This window comes from Zootoca vivipara, chromosome 1, assembly GCF_963506605.1.
Source record: "Zootoca vivipara chromosome 1, rZooViv1.1, whole genome shotgun sequence".
NCBI lineage: Eukaryota > Metazoa > Chordata > Lepidosauria > Squamata > Lacertidae > Zootoca > Zootoca vivipara.
In genome coordinates this window covers 95,846,898-95,863,410 of record NC_083276.1, presented here as the reverse complement: position 1 = coordinate 95,863,410, position 16,513 = coordinate 95,846,898, and the positions used below count along the sequence as shown (strand labels likewise).

Below are 16,513 nucleotides of genomic sequence, written 5' to 3'. Positions count from 1 at the left end.
GCATTGCTTGCTCTGTCCACTGGGAAAACACACACAAAGGCATTTAGAAATCACTTGGATTACATTAGTCTCTGAAGGTGGACCATTCTAATCTGTACCCCATCCCTGTAGGGGGAAATTGGAGCCATAATCCCAGATTTTTTCATGAAATGGTCTGACCATAACAATGGGTTAATAGACACCACTCCCATCTCTAGACCACCTCTTCCTCAACCTAGAGCAAAAACCAAATTGAGGTTATTCCTGGTTGGAATCAAAATAATGGATAGAGCCTTGTCATTGCCCCATCAGTGACAGCCCAAGGAACGCTGAACTTTTATGCTCCCTGACCCAACCAGGAGCTGAAGCAAGAGAATACAAGATTAGGGGCAGCCTCTCTCTGGTCTCTTGGTAAAGCCCCAGCTTGGAGCCCCAGCCTTTACAGCACTTAACAGGGGACACCAACTGTTTCGATATATCCCAGAGTAATGTCTCAGATCCCCTGGATGCCTTCTTTCCAGTACTGTGAAGACTGAACTACTAGTGACCTGTCTAAGACATGGCATGGAGATCTCAGTGCCCAAGGGAGCCAAACATGGCACACTTAACCCTTCCCCACACTGAGGAGATATATCCCAAGTCCACCGTGCTGAGCCCCAGATCCTTGAAAAGTGCCACTATGTCTGCATTTCTGCTAGTCACTTCTGAAAAGTGCGCCTTGTGCTGTGGCCAAACCATTTTCTGATTGAGTCCTAAGGGAAGTGGCATTGCCTGCATCATCCACTCTATTGTAGTGGTATATGTAGCCCTGGTGCTTTTATCTAGCCATTTCTGACCTAAGGGATGAATGTGAAAAGTTGCAAAACCAATAACTAGTAAAGCATAGTTTTGGAGAAGCCTCGGTTCAGCATATTTTATTGTCCCTTGAGTTTTCTTCCCATCTGGTTACAGGGATCTAGTTGGGTTTTGCACAGCAAACCTACATCTTATGCAAGGGTTACGTTGCTGGGATCACGCCTAAAGCCAGCATTGGGTATAGTGAAAACACATTAGGTTCAATGGTGGGTGGGATTGCCAAAGTCTTTTTTCCTAGACACCCGCCCCAATAATAATAATAATAATAATAATAATAATAATAATAATAATAATAATAATAATAATGCCAAGCACATAAAGCTGAATGTACACAAGCTAAATGTTCGTAGGTTGTGGGCTTACTGTACTTGAAACATAGGGTAGCAACTAACTTCATACAAGGACAGATTACATCTAGCCCCATGTTCTCTATTCAAATTGGCAGCAGCTCTCTCAAGTCCCCAACAGTCTTTTTCATCTCCTGGTCCTGTGTAACTGGGATTGAACTTGAAAACCTTTTTTATGCAAACTATGCACTCCAAGATCTGTTCCCTTTCTGAAAATGCAAAATGGTATCTTGAATATGAAATCTAGCTTTCATTTCAATTCTGCCTTATTTAAGATATATATTGTACTGTGTGATAAACTGAATTTTCCCTGCTTTAAAAAGGAGAGGGTGGTTGAGCTGGCATTCAGTGCTGAAATGTGAGAATTCTGCCCTTGAATATACGTACTATATTTCATTTTGATTTCTCAATGGTTCAGCAGAGTTACTGGGTTGCAAACACGCATACAAACCAAAAACATCCTTTCACCAAACTCAGTGTTGATGACAGTCAAGTTAAGCTTGGGGGGGGGGGGAAGGAATCCGCTTACTTTGCTCAGCCAGCAGATACTTTCTTGATAAAACATTCCTGGCTTGTGGCTTTTTTTTTTTTGTTTAAGTTTGTTTTCATTTGCTTCCTGTATTCTTATCATGAGAGGCTAAAGGGGAAAGTAATTTGATGGGGAGAAATTCAAAATAAAGGAGATGAACTCGAAAGCTTTACAGTACAAGGAAAATCCAGAATACATCAACGATAAGATAATCATTAAATAAAAAGAATCCTTCAGTTATAGATAGCTGCTCAGTGAAATTTAAAAGCAAATGCATGAGAAGTATAACTGGTCAGAAGGTTTCATTCAGAACATGAAAGACTCTGAAAAGCAATCTTTTTACTAGACAAGGCAAAACATCTACAGGTGCCCTTGATAATAGCAATATGCTGTTTTCTGTCGCAGTCTCTGCTAAGCTTGTAGAGAAAAATAATTTTCAAATCTGACTATGAGCAGAAGTAATACATTATTAATTGCTTTTCAGTTTTGATAAGCAATTGCCTTGCAAACAGAGACAAGGGGAGGACCATTCCAGAATGCAATTTCCCTTCAGCTGCTGCTGCTGTGTGTGCGTGGGGAGTGGGGTGGGAATAATCTTTTGATGTCCCTTAAATGAGTGGTTAGCATTAGCAACTAATCAGTTCATCTTTGTGTTCCAAAAGGGTTGGCTCATTGGTCCTTGTTCTCTAGTTTCTGAGGAAGTCTTCACAAGGAACACTGGCTGAGGACTCCAGAGGCCTTTGCTCTGACATGTAAGGGTAGAACATGTGTTCATCCCATTTGTATTCTCTGAAATTCAGTGTGTGTTAGAGGTTGTGCAGTCAAACCAATTAGCTTAAACCCACAGTTCTTGAAACTTCAGTTGGTGTGTCTACTCTTCTTCTATTCATTCAGCCTTTTAACAAAAGGTCTCTGCATTGGGCTAGTATTGTGATCTTTCCCTGGTGATGATACCACCCCCAACCTGTTGATTCTGGAGAACTCAGCTGCAGGGGCCACTTGTAAGATTTGCTGCACCCAGAGAGGACATGACGTTGAGTCCCATAAAGTGCAGGTGGAAAAACCTGGTGAAGAGGATGAGTGAGAGGATTCAGAAAGCCCTTGGTGATGTACCTTCTGGTGGGGAGTAGCAGCAGGAACATTCTAATCAGCACTGTAAAGGCTTCCTGGGTGTGGAAGGCTTTAGCTCAGTAGCAGAGCATCTACCCAACATGGGTGGCACTGTGGTCTAAACCACTGAGCCTCTTGGGCTTGCCAATCAGAAGGTCGGTGGTTCGAATCACCGCGATGGGGTGAGCTCCCGTTGCTCTGTCCCAGCTCCTGCTAACCTAGCAGTTGAAAGCATGCTAGTGCAAGTAGATAAATAGGTACCACTGCAATGGGAAGGTAAACAGTGTTTCCGTGTACTCTGGCTTCTGTCACAGTGTTCCATTGCGCCAGAAGCAGTTAAGTCATGCTGGCCACATGACCCGGAAAGCTGTTTGCCAGCTCCCTCAGCCTGAAAAGTGAGATAAGCGCCACACCCCATAGTTGCCTTTGACTGGACTTAACTTTACCTTAGAGCATCTGTGTATACAGATGCTCCCAAATGTTACGAGTGTGTACCTGGACTCACATGTTCACAGCCAGCACACATGTATGTTCATGTACACACTGCTGAGAGGTTTAGAATCTTTTGTTGGAGTTATGACATTCTACGTTCCAGTGGGAGCTGCCATTTTAATTATCTACAATGACATAAATACAGTATTTCTTTTTGGCACAGTGGGAAATTAAAATATTGGGTCTTGGACCCAAATTCTTTTTAAGTGAGATTCCTGGCTTCAAAAATAGACTGGAATCTAATCAATAGCAGGTAGGAAAGTCACCAATGCTCTTGAATATTTTTGAAGTATGTTCCACTTGTAATTTATCCACCTACACCTTTCCAGGCCTACTTTCATAATTTACAACAGAAATTGAAAGACTATTGCATCAATAGTTAACTCTGAACTAGATTATGTTTTATTTTTATTTTTTGTTTTTCATGTTAATATAGGCCAGCATGTATTTGAGTAGAATGTAAGCATGACATATAAAGGAGTGATGGCGCGAGAGAGTAATCATGGCTCTTAAAGGGCTTCGACAATGGTAAAAGTGTGTTGATACCCCAGTGAAAAGAGGGGTAAAAAGCTCCTTGTTGTATGACCACCTAGGAACAAACTGAATGCCATCTGTGGACTGCGACCCACAGTTTGAGAAGCACTGGGTTACATAGACATACCTCTTAAAATGCCTTTGGCATAGGTTCCCTGCTGACCAGTATAGTGGTGAGCCCCTGTTTGAATACTTGATGTGTGAGGGAAATGGATTGAGAAAAATAGTGGTGTAGGACACAAGCTCCTTTGTGTTCACTTAATAATAATAATAATAAATAATAATTTTAAAATCCACATTCAATGGATGTGCTTTGGTTTTTAAATAATTGAGCTCTGAAATTGCAAACTACTTCTAGTGTAACAGATGAGTTTCTGGGAGACTGAAAAAGAAAGGTAATGATCCAGAACACACTGTTTAGATGAATGCATAACATAGAGGGGAAGAGAGCACAGGGAGGCTATAAAGGTATAGATAATATTCTGCTGCTTTACAGAAGGTCAGGAAAGTTCAATCTATTATTTTCAATAATAGTTCGAGGTCCAGTACCACCAGTCTCCACAGGCTTGCAACTCTCGCTTCCTAGAGCAGGCATTAAGATTGTTTTATTTTGTTCTGATATTGTGTACTTCTAACCCAGCCTCCTATGAGAGTCATTTAACATGGATGAGTGGCTATTATATGAAGCATGCATATATATATATATATATATATATATATATATATATATATAACACAAAATCCTGAATTTAATTTACTAGCAGTGAAGATTAATTAAAGAAATAGCACACACACATATACCCTGATTACAACCCTAAGGAAAAAGCTAATTGATGCAGTCCAGAGCCCAATGTGCACTCAGTGAGATGGACTATTTTGGAAGGACAAGATCTTTGACCGCAAAATAATGTGCCTGCATACCTGCTACTTCCATTCAAGTAAATGGGGCAGCCCTTGTGGGCTAGGAAAGAACGTTTGTATGTACATCAGAGATTGTTTGCCCATAGCTGGAGATGTGAAAGAGCTCTGAAGAAATGCTGCCAAAGTCACATTATGTAAACTTTCATTGTAATTTCTACAAATGTTTCACCAGAGCAGGACACAGAAGGTAGCATGGATAATGCCTCCTTTTGCCCTTTGGCCAGCTTGGCTTCTGTGGTTTCAGAATATAACAAAATGACCTGTCGCTGTTGGAATTTGAACATTCCTGGCTTCACCTGGCATTTTAAAATGACTTCTATTAGTCCTTATATTTAAGCCCCCCTTTAAAGCCAAAGGGTCTCATGGTAATGATGATAATAAAGTAGAACTCTAAGTACTTGGCAGCTTGCCTAATTGTGCAAATTCCCTCCATATGCTTTTTGGATTGCAGTGTGTTGGCACGTATCATGCAATGCTGAATGCTAATACTAATTTTAAAAGCAACTTTAGGATTTATAAATCAATCACTTGATTGGTAAATCAAGAGAAAGCCGAAGGTTCTTGCAGCAAGGTTGAAGCATTCTAGGTGACCTCTTCCTGCACTTTCTATTGCATAGATTAAATTGCAGGTGCCCATATTAACAAGAACATCAGAATATGCACAATGTAGAAGGGAAACATTAATATAACCAGGTTCTGTGCTGAATTTATATCCACTTCACTTCAGTATGATACATGTGGGAATTGCAACAGCAGAGATAATTTGGTTTGCAACCTAAGGGTTAATTCTGTTGTTAGTATGTCAGCTAACCAAGGGGTGGAGGTGGTGGGGTGTTGCTTAACAACCAAGCGGATTGTTGCGATCTTTGCTGAGGTAACACGGGCTCTGATAGGCAGTGTGGTTCTGAGGGAGTTTTCATCTGAATGTTTGGTTGGATGTCTTCGTGCTATGTATAAGGCATGAAATAAAAAAGACAAAACCTGTTCCTTTCTCCTTAAATTATACTCTTAGTAAAGTGTTACCATGATTTCTTTTCTCTGGGCTCCATCAGCATCATTTACGTGACTCTGCTAACAATACATTCTGTAATGTTAGGTAAGATGATTAGTTCATATTGATGTCCACTTAGCTAAAATGTCTAATTTTATAGCTGAGCCCACTGCTGCTGCTGGTTTCTGAAGGGAGGAGGCAAGGTACAGTTGCAGCTGCAGAGACACAGTGCCCCTGCTGCTACATCTGCACTGCACTTAGCTCCTTGCTGCCCTGCCTCTCTCCTGCTCAGTAACTAACAGAGATAAATGGTGTTGGGAAGCCTGGAAAGCAACACTGGGCTGCCCTACCAGCCACTACAGTATTGCATAATGGCCTGCATGTGCATCTCTGTTTGTTGTTGTTGTTTAGTCGTTTAGTCATGTCCGACTCTTCGTGACCTCATGGACCAGAGCACGCCAGGCACTCCTGTCTTCCACTGCCTCCCGCCGTTTGGTCAAACTCATGTTCGTAGCTTCGCGAACACTGTCCAACCATCTCGTCCTCTGTCGTCCCCTTCTCCTAGTGTCCTCAATCTTTCCCAACATCAGGGTCTTTTCCAGGGAGTCTTCTCTGTTTATCTGGATAAAAAGATACATTCCAATAGTTAGATGGAGACCAGATGAGCATTATGATACAGACACAGATTCAGTTGCACATCTGCATTTGCTGTGCACTTAAAACTCTTGACTCAATGCGTGGAAGTTTGTTGCTGGGCCTGGTTGCTAGTGGCTAGGTTCCACTAGGGGGAGGAAAGTTAGATGATGATGATGATGATGAATTAGATTTATATACCTCCCCTCAGCAGGAGTTCCCAGGGCAGTTCCCAGAATAAAGATACAAGATAAAAAATACAAGATAAAACACAATAATTAAACCAAAACAACAAAACAATGACCCCGCCTTCTGACAGATACATTTAAAAGGCTGTAGGATATTAATTAGCCCAAGGCCTGGTTGAAGAGGAACGTTTTTGCCCAGCGCCCAAAAATATATAATGAAGGTGCCAGGTGAAATTCCCTGGGGGAGAGCATTCCACGAATGGAGAGCCACTACATGTGATCTACTATACCCTTGTCTTCTTGTCTGGATAGTAAGAATAGTTTTATTTCAAGTTCAGTGTATTGTTCTTTTACTCTTAGTATTTTCTCTCTCAGTCAGTATAACCATTTCTCTTTTCTGTTTACAAGCTGTGTAAATGGATAGGAAATTTTAAAGTAAAAATAAGCATACTCAGCGGTCACAACATTTTGTATCTGACAAAGTATTGGCTGTCCTCTCACACTAAGCAAATCCATCTTCCAGAATCTTTCTGATGTTTGTGGCATCAATGTACTTAAAACACCGGACAGGTTACCATGAAAACTGACACTGTTTTTTCATGTTGTTTCTAGTACCCATTTTCCCACAGTTACCAACTTGTCTGCCCGCCTAACACATATTTTAGCAGTGTTGCATTAGAAAGGGAAGCCGACAGTGTCTCACTGTCAATATAAAACCACAATATCATTAAATATAATCCCAGGCTATTGGGTAACACAATAGGAAATCACAGGATTAGAATGCAAGTTACAGTATTAGTTCATTCATAAGAGATGTAAAGTTGAGCTCATCAGCATAATGCCAGGTCACTGGAATCGAGTGACTGTAGCATTCAAAAGGAAGCAGCATGTAGAAAAGGAACACCAGAAGCTCTGTTCCTGATGCCAATCCTGGCAGTCTGAACTGTGATCAGTAAGGGAATTATTGCCACAATTGTGTAGAATTGCCATTTAATAATATAAGGCAATGTAGTACTTTGCAGCTTGCAAGGCTATAGACCAGACATTGTGAACTACAGCCCCCTTTAGTCCTGACAATGGTCAAGGGGGATGTAGTTCACAGCAGCTGGAGGGGGCCGGATTGGGTACCCCTGCTATACCTTGGAGTAAGCTCATTGAATTCAATGTGTCCTACTTCTTAGGAGAAATGCATAGAATTGTACTTTTTGGTGGCTGAGTTAGAATTTCTTGCCTAAATATTGGCAATAAATGGCTGTGATGGTTATGAAAACACTTTTATGTATCATTTTATATATATGTGTGTGTGTGTGTGTGTGTGTGTGTGTGTGGTTGTGCTGTGGAAGTTGAGGCAGGATTCTAGTTGGTTGTTTTTTGTTTTTTTGTTTGCTATAACTGAAAGTTAAGCTAATTAACTGCAACATTCCTGAATTCACCATCTGCTTAGCAAGGAGCAAGCAGCACCTGTTTACTGAGTAAACACAAACGACTTGTATTTATATTACTTTCTTATCTCACAGCAGTTAAGAGATATGGCTTGTTAAACTGGCATACAAACCTTTAATTCATTCTGCTTGTTAATGTGCTTAATCACAAGATTGAAAAAGTAAGCCTGCAATTCTTGGAAAACATTATGTTCTGTATGCCAACCCTAGTAAGTATCCCACATTGGCGATCACATGATTAAGATCAGTTAAAAGGTCAACTGTTAATAAAAGCCCTACTGCCTTTCTCTAGATGGCAGACACCAGGAGCATCCTGTTGCAAAAATCAATACACATTGGTATTAATTAATTGAACTTTTAAACATAGTGTTGGATGTAATAAACCCATTACGTACGTAGGTTCTTGGAAATTATTAATCAGTAGTCAACTCCTGATTTTAAAACAACATAATTTATTGTATATGAAGCAGTGAGCCATCTCTATCATCCAGTATCCATCTTCCTTCATCACACATGTATTTTAATTTATTTTAATAATTTATATACTGCGTAACATCAAAGTTTCTAAGCAATGCACAATGGGGAAACAGCCTAACAGTAGTTACATTTAATGGTAAATTCAGAAAGTCTCACTTAAATTTCCTGTGGAAATAATAATAAAATCTTCACCAGGAACTCGGAGGGAGTCTGTCTGATCTCAGATCGAATGGAGTATCATGAGATTGGGCCCACAGTACTGAACACATGGCTCCAGTGGATATGGGCATCTGAGCCATGGAGGGATATTAACAGTGACACCCCCACCAGAAAAACAATGATTGAACCGGGTGGTCTGTCTTGCATGCTTTAATATTTTCTTCCCCTTTCTTCCTGGGTGGTTTTTAATTAATTGGTCTAAAGAGGCTCTGGAGTAACCTTTTCCTGAGAAGACTAGGCAGAAGGTAACATATCCGGTGTCTCTTTAAATTTGATACTTTATGGGTGTGGAGTAATACGTTTTCTGAAAATCAGTCCCTTGGTGTGCTTTTTACGGGAAGCAAACAAACAAGCGGGCAAGGTAAGGCAAGGCTAAAGAAATCACCACCCGCACAGAAGACAAAACCCACAACAAAACTACATATTGTGCAGTCATGCACTTCAAATGTTGAACTTTTGCTGGATAAAGAGCAGTTTGTTACCTGAATTGTTTTATAGCAGGGGTAGCCAACTCCCAAGAGACTGCGATCTACTCAGAGTCAAAAACTGGCAGTGACTTACCCCCTTTTTGGGGGTTCAGGTCAAAGTTGTTGAGCTTTTTCTAGGAGAGCCAAAGCTGTTGAGCTTCTTGGGGGGGGGGGCAGTGATCTACCACAAACATCCAGTGATCTACTAGTGGATCACGATCTATCTGCTGGATGTGCCTGTTTTATAGCATTTCTTTTCTCCCTTCCTTAATCCAGTCAGCATTGGCAGATGGTTCTAGGACTCACTATATTTCCACCATGCCAGGGCTCACCCATGTAAGAGCTGATGCACTGGTGCAGCAGAGGATAAAAGGCTCTCTTGGAGTTTACTCCACATGTGGCACTCTCATCACTGTAGTTCTTGTTTCTTTCTTTTTTAAAAAACTATCCAAAATGCAGCAATGGAAACTGCAGTCTGCAGTAGAAGGGCCAGCAAGGTGAGAAGGGCAACTTAACCCTTGCCTTGTATTTTTCTTCTGGGAGAACAGAATGGAGGTAACCGTATTTCTGGTATCATTTGCCCTAAATTTTCTAGGTTCTCCCCAAGTTGCCTTCATCTTTTATATAGTTAATGTGTTGGTAGCAAAATCTGGTTTCAGCCGTGAAGTGTTGCATCCGAACCAGTGCTTATGCTACATTTTCCTACTCCAGGAAATGAGGAACAAGGCTGGGCTCGCTTAGACTGCATGCAGCAGCACAGAGCCCCATGCACAACTTTGTTTGCATAACTATGATGTATGGCTAGCCTTATGTCCAAATGTGGCCACTTTCACGTTAGGCCAATTGCCATTTGGCTACTGTCAGAACTTAGCCAACAGGCTACCAGCTGACAGCTCTTTTCTAAATACACAAGTCTTGGGCATGCTTTAAATATTGTAGGATAGCAACAGTTATTGACATGCAAATGACTTTTTCCAGGGCTATATTCCACTTTGGAGCTTAAAAATCCAATAATGACTGTTAGGACTCTTCTAGAAGGTGATAAATCATGGCTAATCGTTGAAGGAAGGAAGCTGTAGTGATTGTGTGCTAACTACAGTTCTAGTTAAACTTGTAAATTAATTAATTGTGGCCGCATCTCCTTGTGCTGGATTCTTATAAACTTAATGAGAACAATCATGGTCAGTATTTGCTTGTGGTGGCATACGCAATGTTGAAGGGCAGCAGCAATATATAGTGCTTTAGGCTAGAATAAGCACTATGCAAGAACATTGACCTCCTGATTTTGGAGGTGCTGTCTGTCAAATGAGGTGGACAAAACTAGGTCCTAGATACTTTCAGTGGTTATGGTTAAAGAGGGCTTCATGTTAGTGGGGAGAGAGAGAGAGAGAGAGAGAGAGAGAGAGAGAGAGAGAGAGAGAGAGAGAGAGCGAGCGAGCTTGAACAGCTGTCATCATTTAGTATTTTATTTTATTATTGTGTAACATTAAAGTCTGCCCTACATTAATTTAGGCCACATTTTACTTTGCAAAACACAACTTACCCAGACAATGAAGGGCATCCCCTTACCTGACTTAAAAATAAATAAATAAATAAATAGGGGCATAGCACATGGGTGTTTGTAGCTAGACAAGTGCACATGGCCTCATTTGTTGTTAGCCACGTTTTCATTCCAGAGAGATAAAAGGGGAGTGCCAAAACTTTCTCAGTTGCTGCTTCTCTGTCATCCTATTTAAACATGTGCAAGACTTCACAGCTGATGTAACAGAGCACAACATGTTGAGTGAGAGGATGCATTGAGAGATGAATGCATTATGCAGCTTTGATTATATAAAAAATATTGTGCAATGTTCCTTAGCACCATGAAACAAAGTTACAGGTAGTTTTGAGACTTAGTACAAACTGAATCATGACTACTCATGATTCCTGCTGAATTTAATGGGGCTTACTACAATGTCAGTGGGGGTTAGGATTGCATGAGGGTTAGGATTGCATCCTCAGGCACTGTTGAGTAGTGCAAGGGTGGAGAACCTGTCAGACCCACTGAGACAAAAAGTTTCCCCACACCTGGTCTAGTGTACCTGAATAAAAGCAAGAACCGGCCCCTGAGATTTCTCAATTGGTTTTTCATAGAACTGTAGAGTTGGAAGGGACCTTAAGGATAATCTAGTCGGGCCCCTGCCACGCAAGAATATGCAGCTGTCGCTCACGGGGATCAAACCTGCAACCTTGCTGTTGTCAGCACCACACTCTAGCCACCTGAGCTATCCTGCTCACGGGGTATACTTTCCCAGAGCTATGTAAAATGCACTGAAAAGCCAGGTACCCATTATTGTACAGTACATTTATATATTAATATTGTCACAGGAGCCTGAATTATCAAATGATGCTAACACACTTTTCTTTTGTTGAAGACTTTTATTTGTCAACATACACATTCCAAGTACTATTAGCACTGAGTTGATTTAGACATCTCAGTGTGCCAAAGTACTTTGTTAGGAAGGAATCTGTGAGCTTTGGGGCTTATATAATCCTCCTCATCTACCCCCATTCCTTCATTGTGGCTGTGAGGAAGAGGCTGGGAAATTTCATATCTATTTCTTATCTGAACCGAAAAAAATGTGGTTAGTCTTAAGTTTACTTTGTTTTGAAAAAAGCAGCTTCAATAACCCATGGTTGAAGTTGCCTCGTTTCAACAAGTCATAGTTAATCACAGTTTGTTGCCCTTCACTTCACTCTTCTTTGCTTCTCACATTCCTTGACTGCTGCACTCAACTAACGGGATAAATTATTTTGAGGGGGAGAATCTAATGTCATTGGAGGCCTGGCTTGGTATATGGTTTAACGTTTTGTGTGTGTAAAGTAGAACTGTAGGCCTCATTGCAAAGACCTAAAGGGCCTGATGATTCCCTCACACATTATGTTTGACGTCCCTGTTGTAAGCATTGGTATGGATTATAAGGATCAAGCTCAGCAGAACAGGACATAGCTCTACTGTGCAATTGACTTATTGAATGGAGCCCTGCAATCTATTTTTGGAATGTGTAGGTCATAGTGTCAATAACTTATTGTCAATTCCATCAGATTTATTTTACATATTTGCTTTATTATGTTACATTTATCCCTTTGCATTCCTTTATGTCTAGCCCAGTCATTTTTGAGGGGCTTACTCTGGAGCAGAACCTTGCGCTGGCAGATGACACCTTTTTATCAGTTGCTCAGCTCCTGAACCGTGTGGCTAACTGGCCTTACAAGTTTTGTTTCCTAATTAGATGAGTTGAGTTTTTATAATGAGAGGAGTCATTAGAAGGCAGGATGAAAAACCAGCCCTGCTTTTAGGGTTCTTTAACATACCTGCCAGCATTATGGAGATGAACGATGCCCAAAAGATATAACTGTTCATGATTTTGCAAATGGCATAATCTATTAATGTGAGCTTATTAGTGTGCTAATGGAGATACACTAAAAGCAAGACAATTCTCGGAAGCAGAACCTTGGTTTTGACAGGTAAAAATGGAAATCCTTTTTCTTTTAGCCTTGAACAATTTGCCCGATCTATTATGATACATTTGTATGCTTGCATAAAAGAGTGCATGTATCTGGTCTGAAACTTTTATAGTTTGAATTTTTGCTCAGAAAAGATAATGTACTTTCAGGATCCCCACCCCAATACCCCATTTTACTTTTGCAGCAGAATAGAGCTTACAACATGTAGTGTATTCATTTTAATACAACATCTGAGAGACATATACACACACACATATAAAATTTGGAAATTCACTCTGTGTCACAAAAGGTATTTTCTTTATTAGCACCCACAACTGCATATTAGTTAATTTCTTCACTTCTACAAAGATTGTTTTAAAGCACAGCTGTTTAGCTTTGTATTTCATGTAAGAATCATGAATATGTTGGAATAGTGTCGTAGAATTTTAGTGTGTACATGTGGGGACAAGATAGGAATTGCTATTAATTCCACAAAGTATGCTATTGTGGTATATATTGGAGCTAAGATGAGATCTAGAACAGGACTGGTGCCAATGATTTGCATTTGCTGGGGCCCTACACCCCAGCAGGGAGGTCACTGACGAGACCCCTAGACTTGCTGCATTGAGGAGGTAGATTGAGTAAGTTGGGATTGAGTAAGTTGGAGTGTGTCATGTCAAAGGTCCAGCAAAACCTGGACTTGACACTGATAAAAGAGAGGTTAAGATTTAAGTACCAATTCCCTCTACTCAAACTGACTGGTCCCATTTGGAGTTTGGTGCAGCTCCATTCGAGCTGTACCTTCCTCAGAATATGTCTTGCACCCTACCCATTCCTATTTCCTCACTTTACCAAAGGAGAAGAGATTGTGTAGAGTACACAACAAGCAGCAGAGGGATAGGTTGACCTGTGAGATCCCTGTGGAGCCTTGGCATGGCTGCATGGGATATGCAAAATGTGACTTCCTGCCTGGTATTATGCGACTTGCATGGCAGTGTTCTGATCCAATGCCAGATCACACAGAGAAGGAAGCATGGGTTGGTCAGGACCATGGATAGTTCCATGTTAGCCACTTGCTCCAGCAAAGGTTGAGAGCAGACTGAGCCTTTTTAAGCTTCTGCTCTTAGACTACCTCTCTTGGGTTCCACCTGCTTGTCACTAACTCTAAGTTCTTAAAGCCCATTCCTCTAACTGAAGATGGGCACTCTGTTCCCTAGACTGGTGCATTCCCTGCACTGCCGGACTGTAGAGGTACTGGGGGAGGTATTTGGTTCCTCAGGTGAAGGTACCTGTAAAGGTCCAGGTTCTGGCCCTACTGGTACATGAAGTTCTTCTGGGGCTCATATTCCTCAGCCTTGGACTCAGTTGTTTCCTGATCCTTCAACATCAGGTTCAGAAACATGCATCTAATCTGGCTTCTTAGCTAGAAAGTCTGCAGCCTCTGACTCCATGTTGTAACCACTGTTGGACTCTGGACTCATAACATGCATCCATGGAGAAGATCTTTGTGATTCAGTTCTGTTTATAAAATCAGTTTAAAGAGTGCTGTTTGATTTTGTTTCTATACTAAATGTTTGCTGGTGTTACCATATTAAAAATAAAAACATTATTAGCTTTTTTGGTCTAACATTCAAACTTTTGATGCAACTTGAGAGTGCTGGATTAAAAAAACCAACAGCATTGTGTCAGAAAGTGAAATGTTATTAGTGAAGTTCAAATGAGGTTTCAGGATTCTCAAAGAGTCTGGAGACATTTAGCTGCCTTTCCTTTCCTATGTAGAATTGAATAGGGGCAGTCAATCAGTGCTTTCACTTTCCTCATGGAATGAATAAAGCTGAGGCTTTTATTTACAGACAGCTTGAGATAAAGGAAAGGAACTGTGTAGTGGCCTGCATTGTTTCTACCAGCTATAATCTAATGTTGTTTCCACAGTCCCCCTCCCTGCCCCAGATATTTTTTCCTGAATAAAGAGCTCAAGGAATAATTCCTTTGGCATTAGTTTCTTAGTTAGTCCAAGATTATTCACATGTGTGAGAGTTGTTCCACTACACCCTAAAAATGACTAAAGCAGCAAACCAGTACACAAGCACAATTTGACCATTGGCTAGAACTAGCCATACAGTCTATATCTGACTGCTCAAAAGTAGGTCCCCGCCAGTACAACTGGACATACTTTCAGGTAAGAGCGTATAGGATTGCAGGCTAAATCCCCGAAACATGATCAGCTGCTTTGTAATTTGCTTGGGTTAGCATTTTATGCAGGGCATCATTAAAAAACAAACAGTAAATGAAGCTGGTGGTTGCTAATACACTGTGAGGTGCTGAACTTGCAGTTTATAGATTGCCCTTTTTAATGAAACAGCATCATGGTCTTAAAAAAAAGTTCAGAGCATGAGTTACAAACCTACTTTATAAAAAACCCACATCCACAGGAGTTTCTTTCACCATGTACTTTGTTTGGTTAATAGCAAGAACAGAAACTTTATTCAAAACTTGAGAATCAAAACAATGGTTATTGTAAGTGACATTCACTATTTATACTAGCTACAATTTTGAGATACTGAAAGTATTTTAACTTGCCTTGTAATTTCTCTTTTCCATGAAAACTCTGTAGAATTTGGGGGCATTGGGGGCATTATTTTAGATGGATCCTTAGCAAATTGTTATCGGTAACAACAAGAGCAACAACATTACAAAAGATATTCATACAAACTGAAAGCCTAGGTATGTGCACATAGTTTCTTTATGAAGTGTTCAGATACACAAAATATGGCTTGATAATGAAGGGAAAACTGCATATAAGAATTAAGCAGCATGTAAGAGTGGGTAAATTATCAATCAAAATAACATATTAAGGACACAGAAAAGAATAGAATGAAGAGTTTTAAATTTGCATTACTTTTTTTAAAAAAATAGAGGTTCCAATTGCTCTGCAGACATAGTGAAAATGGGCAATAAATATGTAAGAAGCTAATTTGTTAACTTGGTTCCTGCCTATTATGGGAAAGACAAGGAGACTAGTTTGCTGTCTGAAGACATAACGTTTCAAACACAATGACTATCAGTTGCAATGGATCCTGTGGTTCCTCATAAATCTCTATAGAGCAGGCTTTTTTATTCCTCACTCTGCGGGCTTTTTTTTTTTTTTACCCACAGCTCTTCCCAACAGATTGGTTCACAAAAGAGCATTGCTGGCTCTGTCTTCTCACTCATACTTTATCAGTCCTACGCAGTGGGGTTCATTGGCAGTGAATGTGTCTAGGAAGGAGTTGCTGTCAGCATTGTTGACACTTTCAAAGAACTTTCTTGTAGAACTGTCAAGGAAGTCATTATGGTGTGCATTAGTTGTATCGTGTGTTTTTTTAAGTATAGCTGTTGTTATTGGCAGTGTTGATTCCAAAATTTATGTTGGTATTTGGGCAAGATGCACTTAGAGGTACCGTTGACTAGAAGGAAGCAAGTGATACTTCTCTCAGAACTTCTTGAGTGCTCTGGGCAAAGTGAGAGTGGTCTTGAGAGCTTAGCAGATGTCCAGTCTTGAACCTTTGGAGCTATCTTTGCCTGTGAAACCTGTGACTGTAAGGAAAGAACACATGTAGGGAGGGAGCAGGAGTATGGCGGCTAGTCCCACACATATCCACTTGACTGTACAATCCCTACATGTGGTCATTTGCCATGTTTTTTTTGTATGGACTTATGTGTACAAACTTTTATGGAGAAGCAAAAAGGTTATAGGGATGGCTGAGGGAACATGGAAAGACAGGTCCACATTAACTCAGCCATCTGTACAATTTCTATGGATTTTCAGGCTTATATATAAGAACAGTGCAACTCCTGTTCCTC

At 40.5% G+C, this 16,513-nt stretch overlaps 1 protein-coding gene across 10 annotated transcripts in view; it reads left to right on the top strand.

Annotated features, from left to right (window-relative positions):
• Positions 1–16,513, top strand: part of NCKAP5 (NCK associated protein 5) — a 556,514-nt gene that overhangs the window by 227,394 nt on the left and 312,607 nt on the right. The window lies entirely within an intron of this gene.